This window comes from Myxine glutinosa, chromosome 5, assembly GCF_964187855.1.
Source record: "Myxine glutinosa chromosome 5, kmMyxGlut1.1, whole genome shotgun sequence".
NCBI classification, from domain to species: Eukaryota; Metazoa; Chordata; class Myxini; order Myxiniformes; family Myxinidae; genus Myxine; species Myxine glutinosa.
The window spans coordinates 100212558-100226210 of record NC_136265.1 but is presented as its reverse complement, the minus strand read 5'-3'; positions in this window follow the sequence as shown (position 1 = coordinate 100226210).

Below are 13653 nucleotides of genomic sequence, written 5' to 3'. Positions count from 1 at the left end.
AAGTGGTTTTTCAACACTAACACAAGTGCGAAAAGTGGTTTTTCCACACTAATACAAGTGCAAAAGTGGTTTCCTGCACCAACACAAGTGCGAAAAGTGGTTTTTCAACACTAACAATAGTGCGAAAAGTGTTTTTTCCACACTAATACAAGTGCAAAAGTGGTTTCCTGTCCCAACACAAGTGCGAAAAGTGGTTTTTCAACACTAACACAAGTGCGAAAAGTGGTTTTTCAACACGAACACAAGTGCGAAAAGTGGTTTTTCAACACGAACACAAGTGCGAAAAGTGGTTTTTCAACACTAACACAAGTGCGAAAAGTGGTTTTTCAACACGAACACAAGTGCGAAAAGTGGTTTTTCAACACTAACACAAGTGCGAAAAGTGGTTTTTCAACACTAACACAAGTGCGAAAAGTGGTTTTTCAACACTATCACAAGTGCAAAAAGTGTTTTTTCCACACAATACAAGTGCAAAAGTGGTTTCCTGCACCAACACAAGTGCGAAAAGTGGTTTTTCAACACTAACACAAGTGCGAAAAGTGGTTTTTCAACACTAACACAAGTGGGAAAAGTGGTTTTTCAACACTAACACAAGTGCAAAAAGTGTTTTTTCCACACTAATACAAGTGCAAAAGTGGTTTCCTGCACCAACACAAGTGCGAAAAGTGGTTTTTCAACACTAACACAAGTGCGAAAAGTGTTTTTTCCACACTAATACAAGTGCAAAAGTGGTTTCCTGCACCAACACAAGTGCGAAAAGTGGTTTTTCAACACTAACACAAGTGCGAAAAGTGGTTTTTCAACACTAACACAAGTGCGAAAAGTGGTTTTTCAACACTAACACAAGTGCGAAAAGTGGATTTGCCACACTAATACAAGTGCAAAAGTGGTTTCCTGCACCAACACAAGTGCGAAAAGTGGTTTTTCAACACTAACACAAGTGCGAAAAGTGGTTTTTCAACACTAACACAAGTGCGAAAAGTGGATTTGCCACACTAATACAAGTGCAAAAGTGGTTTCCTGCACCAACACAAGTGCGAAAAGTGGTTTTTCAACACTAACACAAGGGCGAAAAGTGGTTTTTCAACACTAACACAAGTGCGAAAAGTGGTTTTTCCACACTAATACAAGTGCAAAAGTGGTTTCCTGCACCAACACAAGTGCGAAAAGTGGTTTTTCAACACTAACACAAGTGCGAAAAGTGTTTTTTCCACACTAATACAAGTGCAAAAGTGGTTTCCTGTACCAACACAAGTGCGAAAAGTGGTTTTTCAACACTAACACAAGTGCGAAAAGTGGTTTTTCAACACGAACACAAGTGCGAAAAGTGGTTTTTCAACACGAACACAAGTGCGAAAAGTGGTTTTTCAACACTAACACAAGTGCGAAAAGTGGTTTTTCAACACGAACACAAGTGCGAAAAGTGGTTTTTCAACACTAACACAAGTGCGAAAAGTGGTTTTTCAACACTAACACAAGTGCGAAAAGTGGTTTTTCAACACTATCACAAGTGCAAAAAGTGTTTTTTCCACACAATACAAGTGCAAAAGTGGTTTCCTGCACCAACACAAGTGCGAAAAGTGGTTTTTCAACACTAACACAAGTGCGAAAAGTGGTTTTTCAACACTAACACAAGTGGGAAAAGTGGTTTTTCAACACTAACACAAGTGCGAAAAGTGGTTTTTCAACACTAACACAAGTGCGAAAAGTGGTTTTTCAACACTAACACAAGTGTGAAAAGTGGATTTGCCACACTAATACAAATGCAAAAGTGGTTTCCTGCACCAACACAAGTGTGAAAAGTGGTTTTTCAACACTAACACAAGTGCGAAAAGTGATTTTTCAACACTATCACAAGTGCAAAAAGTGTTTTTTCCACACTAATACAAGTGCAAAAGTGGTTTCCTGCACCAACACAAGTGCGAAAAGTGGTTTTTCAACACTAACACAAGGGCGAAAAGTGGTTTTTCAACACTAACACAAGTGCGAAAAGTGGTTTTTCAACACCATCACAAGTGCAAAAAGTGTTTTTTCCACACTAATACAAGTGCAAAAGTGGTTTCCTGCACCAACACAAGTGCGAAAAGTGGTTTTTCAACACTAACACAAGTGCGAAAAGTGGTTTTTCAACACTAACACAAGTGCGAAAAGTGGTTTTTCAACACTATCACAAGTGCAAAAAGTGTTTTTTCCACACTAATACAAGTGCAAAAGTGGTTTCCTGCACCAACACAAGTGCGAAAAGTGGTTTTTCAACACTAACACAAGTGCGAAAAGTGGTTTTTCAACAATAACACAAGTGCGAAAAGTGTTTTTTCCACACTAATACAAGTGCAAAAGTGGTTTCCTGCACCAACACAAGTGTGAAAAGTGCTTTTTCAACACTAACACAAGTGCGGAAAGTGGTTTTTCAACACGAACACAAGTGCGAAAAGTGGTTTTTCAACACTGACACAAGTGCGAAAAGTGGTTTTTCAACACGAACACAAGTGTGAAAAGTGGTTTTTCAACACTAACACAAGTGCGAAAAGTGGTTTTTCAACACTAACACAAGTGCGAAAAGTGGTTTTTCAACACTATCACAAGTGCAAAAAGTGTTTTTCCCACACTAATACAAGTGCAAAAGTGGTTTCCTGCACCAACACAAGTGCCAAAAGTGGTTTTTCAACACTAACACAAATGTGAAAAGTGGTTTTTCAACAATAACACAAGTGCGAAAAGTGTTTTTTCCACACTAATATAAGTGCAAAAGTGGTTTCCTGCACCAACACAAGTGCGAAAAGTGGTTTTTCAACACTAACACAAGTGCGAAAAGTGGTTTTTCAACACTAACACAAGTGCGAAAAGTGGTTTTTCAACACTAACACAAGTGCGAAAAGTGGATTTGCCACACTAATACAAGTGCAAAAGTGGTTTCCTGCACCAACACAAGTGCAAAAGGTGGTTTTTCAACACTAACACAAGTGCGAAAAGTGGTTTTTCAACACTAACACAAGTGCGAAAAGTGGTTTTTCAACACTAACACAAGTGCGAAAAGTGGTTTTTCCACACTAATACAAGTGCAAAAGTGGTTTCCTGCACCAACACAAGTGCGAAAAGTGGTTTTTCAACACTAACACAAGTGCGAAAAGTGATTTTTCAACACTATCACAAGTGCAAAAAGTGTTTTTTCCACACTAATACAAGTGCAAAAGTGGTTTCCTGCACCAACACAAGTGCGAAAAGTGGTTTTTCAACACTAACACAAGTGCAAAAAGTGTTTTTTCCACACTAATACAAGTGCAAAAGTGGTTTCCTGCACCAACACAAGTGCGAAAAGTGGTTTTTCAACACTAACACAAGTGCGAAAAGTGTTTTTTCAACACCAACACAAGTGCGAAAAGTGGTTTTTCAACACTAACACAAGTGCGAAAAGTGTTTTTTCCACACTAATACAAGTGCAAAAGTGGTTTCCTGCACCAACACAAGTGCGAAAAGTGGTTTTTCAACACGAACACAAGTGCGAAAAGTGGTTTTTCAACACTAACGCAAGTGCGAAAAGTGGTTTTTCAACACTAACACAAGTGCGAAAAGTGGTTTTTCCACACTAATACAAGTGCAAAAGTGGTTTCCTGCACCAACACAAGTGCGAAAAGTGGTTTTTCAACACTAACACAAGTGCGAAAAGTGTTTTTTCCACACTAATACAAGTGCAAAAGTGGTTTCCTGCACCAACACAAGTGCGAAAAGTGGTTTTTCAACACTAACACAAGTGCGAAAAGTGGTTTTTCAACACTAACACAAGTGCGAAAAGTGGATTTGCCACACTAATACAAGTGCAAAAGTGGTTTCCTGCACCAACACAAGTGCGAAAAGTGGTTTTTCAACACTAACACAAGGGCGAAAAGTGGTTTTTCAACACTAACACAAGTGCGAAAAGTGGTTTTTCCACACTAATACAAGTGCAAAAGTGGTTTCCTGCACCAACACAAGTGCGAAAAGTGGTTTTTCAACACTAACACAAGTGCGAAAAGTGTTTTTTCCACACTAATACAAGTGCAAAAGTGGTTTCCTGTACCAACACAAGTGCGAAAAGTGGTTTTTCAACACTAACACAAGTGCGAAAAGTGGTTTTTCAACACGAACACAAGTGCGAAAAGTGGTTTTTCAACACGAACACAAGTGCGAAAAGTGGTTTTTCAACACTAACACAAGTGCGAAAAGTGGTTTTTCAACACGAACACAAGTGCGAAAAGTGGTTTTTCAACACTAACACAAGTGCAAAAAGTGGTTTTTCAACACTAACACAAGTGCGAAAAGTGGTTTTTCAACACTATCACAAGTGCAAAAAGTGTTTTTTCCACACAATACAAGTGCAAAAGTGGTTTCCTGCACCAACACAAGTGCGAAAAGTGGTTTTTCAACACTAACACAAGTGCGAAAAGTGGTTTTTCAACACTAACACAAGTGGGAAAAGTGGTTTTTCAACACTAACACAAGTGCGAAAAGTGGTTTTTCAACACTAACACAAGTGCGAAAAGTGGTTTTTCAACACTAACACAAGTGTGAAAAGTGGATTTGCCACACTAATACAAATGCAAAAGTGGTTTCCTGCACCAACACAAGTGTGAAAAGTGGTTTTTCAACACTAACACAAGTGCGAAAAGTGATTTTTCAACACTATCACAAGTGCGAAAAGTGATTTTTCAACACTATCACAAGTGCAAAAAGTGTTTTTTCCACACTAATACAAGTGCAAAAGTGGTTTCCTGCACCAACACAAGTGCGAAAAGTGGTTTTTCAACACTAACACAAGGGCGAAAAGTGGTTTTTCAACACTAACACAAGTGCGAAAAGTGGTTTTTCAACACCATCACAAGTGCAAAAAGTGTTTTTTCCACACTAATACAAGTGCAAAAGTGGTTTCCTGCACCAACACAAGTGCGAAAAGTGGTTTTTCAACACTAACACAAGTGCGAAAAGTGGTTTTTCAACACTAACACAAGTGCGAAAAGTGGTTTTTCAACACTATCACAAGTGCAAAAAGTGTTTTTTCCACACTAATACAAGTGCAAAAGTGGTTTCCTGCACCAACACAAGTGCGAAAAGTGGTTTTTCAACACTAACACAAGTGCGAAAAGTGGTTTTTCAACAATAACACAAGTGCGAAAAGTGTTTTTTCCACACTAATACAAGTGCAAAAGTGGTTTCCTGCACCAACACAAGTGTGAAAAGTGCTTTTTCAACACTAACACAAGTGCGGAAAGTGGTTTTTCAACACGAACACAAGTGCGAAAAGTGGTTTTTCAACACTGACACAAGTGCGAAAAGTGGTTTTTCAACACGAACACAAGTGTGAAAAGTGGTTTTTCAACACTAACACAAGTGCGAAAAGTGGTTTTTCAACACTAACACAAGTGCGAAAAGTGGTTTTTCAACACTATCACAAGTGCAAAAAGTGTTTTTCCCACACTAATACAAGTGCAAAAGTGGTTTCCTGCACCAACACAAGTGCCAAAAGTGGTTTTTCAACACTAACACAAATGTGAAAAGTGGTTTTTCAACAATAACACAAGTGCGAAAAGTGTTTTTTCCACACTAATATAAGTGCAAAAGTGGTTTCCTGCACCAACACAAGTGCGAAAAGTGGTTTTTCAACACTAACACAAGTGCGAAAAGTGGTTTTTCAACACTAACACAAGTGCGAAAAGTGGTTTTTCAACACTAACACAAGTGCGAAAAGTGGTTTTTCCACACTAATACAAGTGCAAAAGTGGTTTCCTGCACCAACACAAGTGCGAAAAGTGGTTTTTCAACACTAACACAAGTGCGAAAAGTGATTTTTCAACACTATCACAAGTGCAAAAAGTGTTTTTTCCACACTAATACAAGTGCAAAAGTGGTTTCCTGCACCAACACAAGTGCGAAAAGTGGTTTTTCAACACTAACACAAGTGCAAAAAGTGTTTTTTCCACACTAATACAAGTGCAAAAGTGGTTTCCTGCACCAACACAAGTGCGAAAAGTGGTTTTTCAACACTAACACAAGTGCGAAAAGTGTTTTTTCAACACCAACACAAGTGCGAAAAGTGGTTTTTCAACACTAACACAAGTGCGAAAAGTGTTTTTTCCACACTAATACAAGTGCAAAAGTGGTTTCCTGCACCAACACAAGTGCGAAAAGTGGTTTTTCAACACGAACACAAGTGCGAAAAGTGGTTTTTCAACACTAACGCAAGTGCGAAAAGTGGTTTTTCAACACTAACACAAGTGCGAAAAGTGGTTTTTCCACACTAATACAAGTGCAAAAGTGGTTTCCTGCACCAACACAAGTGCGAAAAGTGGTTTTTCAACACTAACACAAGTGCGAAAAGTGTTTTTTCCACACTAATACAAGTGCAAAAGTGGTTTCCTGTACCAACACAAGTGCGAAAAGTGGTTTTTCAACACTAACACAAGTGCGAAAAGTGGTTTTTCAACACGAACACAAGTGCGAAAAGTGGTTTTTCAACACGAACACAAGTGCGAAAAGTGGTTTTTCAACACTAACACAAGTGCGAAAAGTGGTTTTTCAACACGAACACAAGTGCGAAAAGTGGTTTTTCAACACTAACACAAGTGCGAAAAGTGGTTTTTCAACACTAACACAAGTGCGAAAAGTGGTTTTTCAACACTATCACAAGTGCAAAAAGTGTTTTTTCCACACAATACAAGTGCAAAAGTGGTTTCCTGCACCAACACAAGTGCGAAAATTGGTTTTTCAACACTAACACAAGTGCGAAAAGTGGTTTTTCAACACTAACACAAGTGGGAAAAGTGGTTTTTCAACACTAACACAAGTGCAAAAAGTGTTTTTTCCACACTAATACAAGTGCAAAAGTGGTTTCCTGCACCAACACAAGTGCGAAAAGTGGTTTTTCAACACTAACACAAGTGCGAAAAGTGTTTTTTCCACACTAATACAAGTGCAAAAGTGGTTTCCTGCACCAACACAAGTGCGAAAAGTGGTTTTTCAACACTAACACAAGTGCGAAAAGTGGTTTTTCAACACTAACACAAGTGCGAAAAGTGGTTTTTCAACACTAACACAAGTGCGAAAAGTGGATTTGCCACACTAATACAAGTGCAAAAGTGGTTTCCTGCACCAACACAAGTGCGAAAAGTGGTTTTTCAACACTAACACAAGGGCGAAAAGTGGTTTTTCAACACTAACACAAGTGCGAAAAGTGGTTTTTCAACACCATCACAAGTGCAAAAAGTGTTTTTTCCACACTAATACAAGTGCAAAAGTGGTTTCCTGCACCAACACAAGTGCGAAAAGTGGTTTTTCAACACTAACACAAGTGCGAAAAGTGGTTTTTCAACACTAACACAAGTGCGAAAAGTGGTTTTTCAACACTATCACAAGTGCAAAAAGTGTTTTTTCCACACTAATACAAGTGCAAAAGTGGTTTCCTGCACCAACACAAGTGCGAAAAGTGGTTTTTCAACACTAACACAAGTGCGAAAAGTGGTTTTTCAACAATAACACAAGTGCGAAAAGTGTTTTTTCCACACTAATACAAGTGCAAAAGTGGTTTCCTGCACCAACACAAGTGTGAAAAGTGGTTTTTCAACACTAACACAAGTGCGGAAAGTGGTTTTTCAACACGAACACAAGTGCGAAAAGTGGTTTTTCAACACTAACACAAGTGCGAAAAGTGGTTTTTCAACACGAACACAAGTGTGAAAAGTGGTTTTTCAACACTAACACAAGTGCGAAAAGTGGTTTTTCAACACTAACACAAGTGCAAAAAGTGGTTTTTCAACACAATCACAAGTGCAAAAAGTGTTTTTCCCACACTAATACAAGTGCAAAAGTGGTTTCCTGCACCAACACAAGTGCCAAAAGTGGTTTTTCAACACTAACACAAATGTGAAAAGTGGTTTTTCAACAATAACACAAGTGCGAAAAGTGTTTTTTCCACACTAATACAAGTGCAAAAGTGGTTTCCTGCACCAACACAAGTGCGAAAAGTGGTTTTTCAACACTAACACAAGTGCGAAAAGTGGTTTTTCAACACTAACACAAGTGCGAAAAGTGGTTTTTCAACACTAACACAAGTGCGAAAAGTGGATTTGCCACACTAATACAAGTGCAAAAGTGGTTTCCTGCACCAACACAAGTGCGAAAGGTGGTTTTTCAACACTAACACAAGTGCGAAAAGTGGTTTTTCAACACTAACACAAGTGCTAAAAGTGGTTTTTCAACACTAACACAAGTGCGAAAAGTGGTTTTTCCACACTAATACAAGTGCAAAAGTGGTTTCCTGCACCAACACAAGTGCGAAAAGTGGTTTTTCAACACTAACACAAGTGCGAAAAGTGATTTTTCAACACTATCACAAGTGCAAAAAGTGTTTTTTCCACACTAATACAAGTGCAAAAGTGGTTTCCTGCACCAACACAAGTGCGAAAAGTGGTTTTTCAACACTAACACAAGTGCAAAAAGTGCTTTTCCACACTAATACAAGTGCAAAAGTGGTTTCCTGCACCAACACAAGTGCGAAAAGTGGTTTTTCAACACTAACACAAGTGCGAAAAGTGTTTTTTCAACACCAACACAAGTGCGAAAAGTGGTTTTTCAACACTAACACAAGTGCGAAAAGTGTTTTTTCCACACTAATACAAGTGCAAAAGTGGTTTCCTGCACCAACACAAGTGCGAAAAGTGGTTTTTCAACACGAACACAAGTGCGAAAAGTGGTTTTTCAACACTAACGCAAGTGCGAAAAGTGGTTTTTCAACACTAACACAAGTGCGAAAAGTGGTTTTTCCACACTAATACAAGTGCAAAAGTGGTTTCCTGCACCAACACAAGTGCGAAAAGTGGTTTTTCAACACTAACACAAGTGCGAAAAGTGTTTTTTCCACACTAATACAAGTGCAAAAGTGGTTTCCTGTACCAACACAAGTGCGAAAAGTGGTTTTTCAACACTAACACAAGTGCGAAAAGTGGTTTTTCAACACGAACACAAGTGCGAAAAGTGGTTTTTCAACACGAACACAAGTGCGAAAAGTGGTTTTTCAACACTAACACAAGTGCGAAAAGTGGTTTTTCAACACTAACACAAGTGCGAAAAGTGGTTTTTCAACACTATCACAAGTGCAAAAAGTGTTTTTTCCACACAATACAAGTGCAAAAGTGGTTTCCTGCACCAACACAAGTGCGAAAAGTGGTTTTTCAACACTAACACAAGTGCGAAAAGTGGTTTTTCAACACTAACACAAGTGGGAAAAGTGGTTTTTCAACACTAACACAAGTGCAAAAAGTGTTTTTTCCACACTAATACAAGTGCAAAAGTGGTTTCCTGCACCAACACAAGTGCGAAAAGTGGTTTTTCAACACTAACACAAGTGCGAAAAGTGTTTTTTCCACACTAATACAAGTGCAAAAGTGGTTTCCTGCACCAACACAAGTGCGAAAAGTGGTTTTTCAACACTAACACAAGTGCGAAAAGTGGTTTTTCAACACTAACACAAGTGCGAAAAGTGGTTTTTCAACACTAACACAAGTGCGAAAAGTGGATTTGCCACACTAATACAAGTGCAAAAGTGGTTTCCTGCACCAACACAAGTGCGAAAAGTGGTTTTTCAACACTAACACAAGTGCGAAAAGTGATTTTTCAACACTATCACAAGTGCAAAAAGTGTTTTTTCCACACTAATACAAGTGCAAAAGTGGTTTCCTGCACCAACACAAGTGCGAAAAGTGGTTTTTCAACACTAACGCAAGTGCAAAAGTGGTTTCCTGCACCAACACAAGGGCGAAAAGTGGTTTTTCAACACTAACACAAGTGCGAAAAGTGGTTTTTCAACACTAACGCAAGTGCGAAAAGTGGTTTTTCAACACTAACACAAGTGCGAAAAGTGGTTTTTCCACACTAATACAAGTGCAAAAGTGGTTTCCTGCACCAACACAAGTGCGAAAAGTGGTTTTTCAACACTAACAATAGTGCGAAAAGTGTTTTTTCCACACTAATACAAGTGCAAAAGTGGTTTCCTGTCCCAACACAAGTGCGAAAAGTGGTTTTTCAACACTAACACAAGTGCGAAAAGTGGTTTTTCAACACGAACACAAGTGCGAAAAGTGGTTTTTCAACACGAACACAAGTGCGAAAAGTGGTTTTTCAACACTAACACAAGTGCGAAAAGTGGTTTTTCAACACGAACACAAGTGCGAAAAGTGGTTTTTCAACACTAACACAAGTGCGAAAAGTGGTTTTTCAACACTAACACAAGTGCGAAAAGTGGTTTTTCAACACTATCACAAGTGCAAAAAGTGTTTTTTCCACACAATACAAGTGCAAAAGTGGTTTCCTGCACCAACACAAGTGCGAAAAGTGGTTTTTCAACACTAACACAAGTGCGAAAAGTGGTTTTTCAACACTAACACAAGTGGGAAAAGTGGTTTTTCAACACTAACACAAGTGCAAAAAGTGTTTTTTCCACACTAATACAAGTGCAAAAGTGGTTTCCTGCACCAACACAAGTGCGAAAAGTGGTTTTTCAACACTAACACAAGTGCGAAAAGTGTTTTTTCCACACTAATACAAGTGCAAAAGTGGTTTCCTGCACCAACACAAGTGCGAAAAGTGGGTTTTCAACACTAACACAAGTGCGAAAAGTGGTTTTTCAACACTAACACAAGTGCGAAAAGTGGTTTTTCAACACTAACACAAGTGCGAAAAGTAGATTTGCCACACTAATACAAGTGCAAAAGTGGTTTCCTGCACCAACACAAGTGCGAAAAGTGGTTTTTCAACACTAACACAAGGGCGAAAAGTGGTTTTTCAACACTAACACAAGTGCGAAAAGTGGTTTTTCAACACCATCACAAGTGCAAAAAGTGTTTTTTCCACACTAATACAAGTGCAAAAGTGGTTTCCTGCACCAACACAAGTGCGAAAAGTGGTTTTTCAACACTAACACAAGTGCGAAAAGTGGTTTTTCAACACTAACACAAGTGCGAAAAGTGGTTTTTCAACACTATCACAAGTGCAAAAAGTGTTTTTTCCACACTAATACAAGTGCAAAAGTGGTTTCCTGCACCAACACAAGTGTGAAAAGTGGTTTTTCAACACTAACACAAGTGCGGAAAGTGGTTTTTCAACACGAACACAAGTGCGAAAAGTGGTTTTTCAACACTGACACAAGTGCGAAAAGTGGTTTTTCAACACGAACACAAGTGTGAAAAGTGGTTTTTCAACACTAACACAAGTGCGAAAAGTGGTTTTTCAACACTAACACAAGTGCGAAAAGTGGTTTTTCAACACTATCACAAGTGCAAAAAGTGTTTTTCCCACACTAATACAAGTGCAAAAGTGGTTTCCTGCACCAACACAAGTGCCAAAAGTGGTTTTTCAACACTAACACAAATGTGAAAAGTGGTTTTTCAACAATAACACAAGTGCGAAAAGTGTTTTTTCCACACTAATACAAGTGCAAAAGTGGTTTCCTGCACCAACACAAGTGCGAAAAGTGGTTTTTCAACACTAACACAAGTGCGAAAAGTGGTTTTTCAACACTAACACAAGTGCGAAAAGTGGTTTTTCAACACTAACACAAGTGCGAAAAGTGGATTTGCCACACTAATACAAGTGCAAAAGTGGTTTCCTGCACCAACACAAGTGCGAAAGGTGGTTTTTCAACACTAACACAAGTGCAAAAAGTGGTTTTTCAACACTAACACAAGTGCGAAAAGTGGTTTTTCAACACTAACACAAGTGCGAAAAGTGTTTTTTCCACACTAATACAAGTGCAAAAGTGGTTTCCTGCACCAACACAAGTGCGAAAAGTGGTTTTTCAACACTAACACAAGTGCGAAAAGTGGTTTTTCAACACTAACACAAGTGCGAAAAGTGGTTTTTCAACACTAACACAAGTGCGAAAAGTGGATTTGCCACACTAATACAAGTGCAAAAGTGGTTTCCTGCACCAACACAAGTGCGAAAAGTGGTTTTTCAACACTAACACAAGGGCGAAAAGTGGTTTTTCAACACTAACACAAGTGCGAAAAGTGGTTTTTCAACACCATCACAAGTGCAAAAAGTGTTTTTTCCACACTAATACAAGTGCAAAAGTGGTTTCCTGCACCAACACAAGTGCGAAAAGTGGTTTTTCAACACTAACACAAGTGCGAAAAGTGGTTTTTCAACACTAACACAAGTGCGAAAAGTGGTTTTTCAACACTATCACAAGTGCAAAAAGTGTTTTTTCCACACTAATACAAGTGCAAAAGTGGTTTCCTGCACCAACACAAGTGCGAAAAGTGGTTTTTCAACACTAACACAAGTGCGAAAAGTGGTTTTTCAACAATAACACAAGTGCGAAAAGTGTTTTTTCCACACTAATACAAGTGCAAAAGTGGTTTCCTGCACCAACACAAGTGTGAAAAGTGGTTTTTCAACACTAACACAAGTGCGGAAAGTGGTTTTTCAACACGAACACAAGTGCGAAAAGTGGTTTTTCAACACTAACACAAGTGCGAAAAGTGGTTTTTCAACACGACCACAAGTGTGAAAAGTGGTTTTTCAACACTAACACAAGTGCGAAAAGTGGTTTTTCAACACTAACACAAGTGCGAAAAGTGGTTTTTCAACACAATCACAAGTGCAAAAAGTGTTTTTCCCACACTAATACAAGTGCAAAAGTGGTTTCCTGCACCAACACAAGTGCCAAAAGTGGTTTTTCAACACTAACACAAATGTGAAAAGTGGTTTTTCAACAATAACACAAGTGCGAAAAGTGTTTTTTCCACACTAATACAAGTGCAAAAGTGGTTTCCTGCACCAACACAAGTGCGAAAAGTGGTTTTTCAACACTAACACAAGTGCGAAAAGTGGTTTTTCAACACTAACACAAGTGCGAAAAGTGGTTTTTCAACACTAGCACAAGTGCGAAAAGTGGATTTGCCACACTAATACAAGTGCAAAAGTGGTTTCCTGCACCAACACAAGTGCGAAAGGTGGTTTTTCAACACTAACACAAGTGCGAAAAGTGGTTTTTCAACACTAACACAAGTGCTAAAAGTGGTTTTTCAACACTAACACAAGTGCGAAAAGTGGTTTTTCCACACTAATACAAGTGCAAAAGTGGTTTCCTGCACCAACACAAGTGCGAAAAGTGGTTTTTCAACACTAACACAAGTGCGAAAAGTGATTTTTCAACACTATCACAAGTGCAAAAAGTGTTTTTTCCACACTAATACAAGTGCAAAAGTGGTTTCCTGCACCAACACAAGTGCGAAAAGTGGTTTTTCAACACTAACACAAGTGCAAAAAGTGCTTTTCCACACTAATACAAGTGCAAAAGTGGTTTCCTGCACCAACACAAGTGCGAAAAGTGGTTTTTCAACACTAACACAAGTGCGAAAAGTGTTTTTTCAACACCAACACAAGTGCGAAAAGTGGTTTTTCAACACTAACACAAGTGCGAAAAGTGTTTTTTCCACACTAATACAAGTGCAAAAGTGGTTTCCTGCACCAACACAAGTGCGAAAAGTGGTTTTTCAACACGAACACAAGTGCGAAAAGTGGTTTTTCAACACTAACGCAAGTGCGAAAAGTGGTTTTTCAACACTAACACAAGTGCGAAAAGTGGTTTTTCCACACTAATACAAGTGCAAAAGTGGTTTC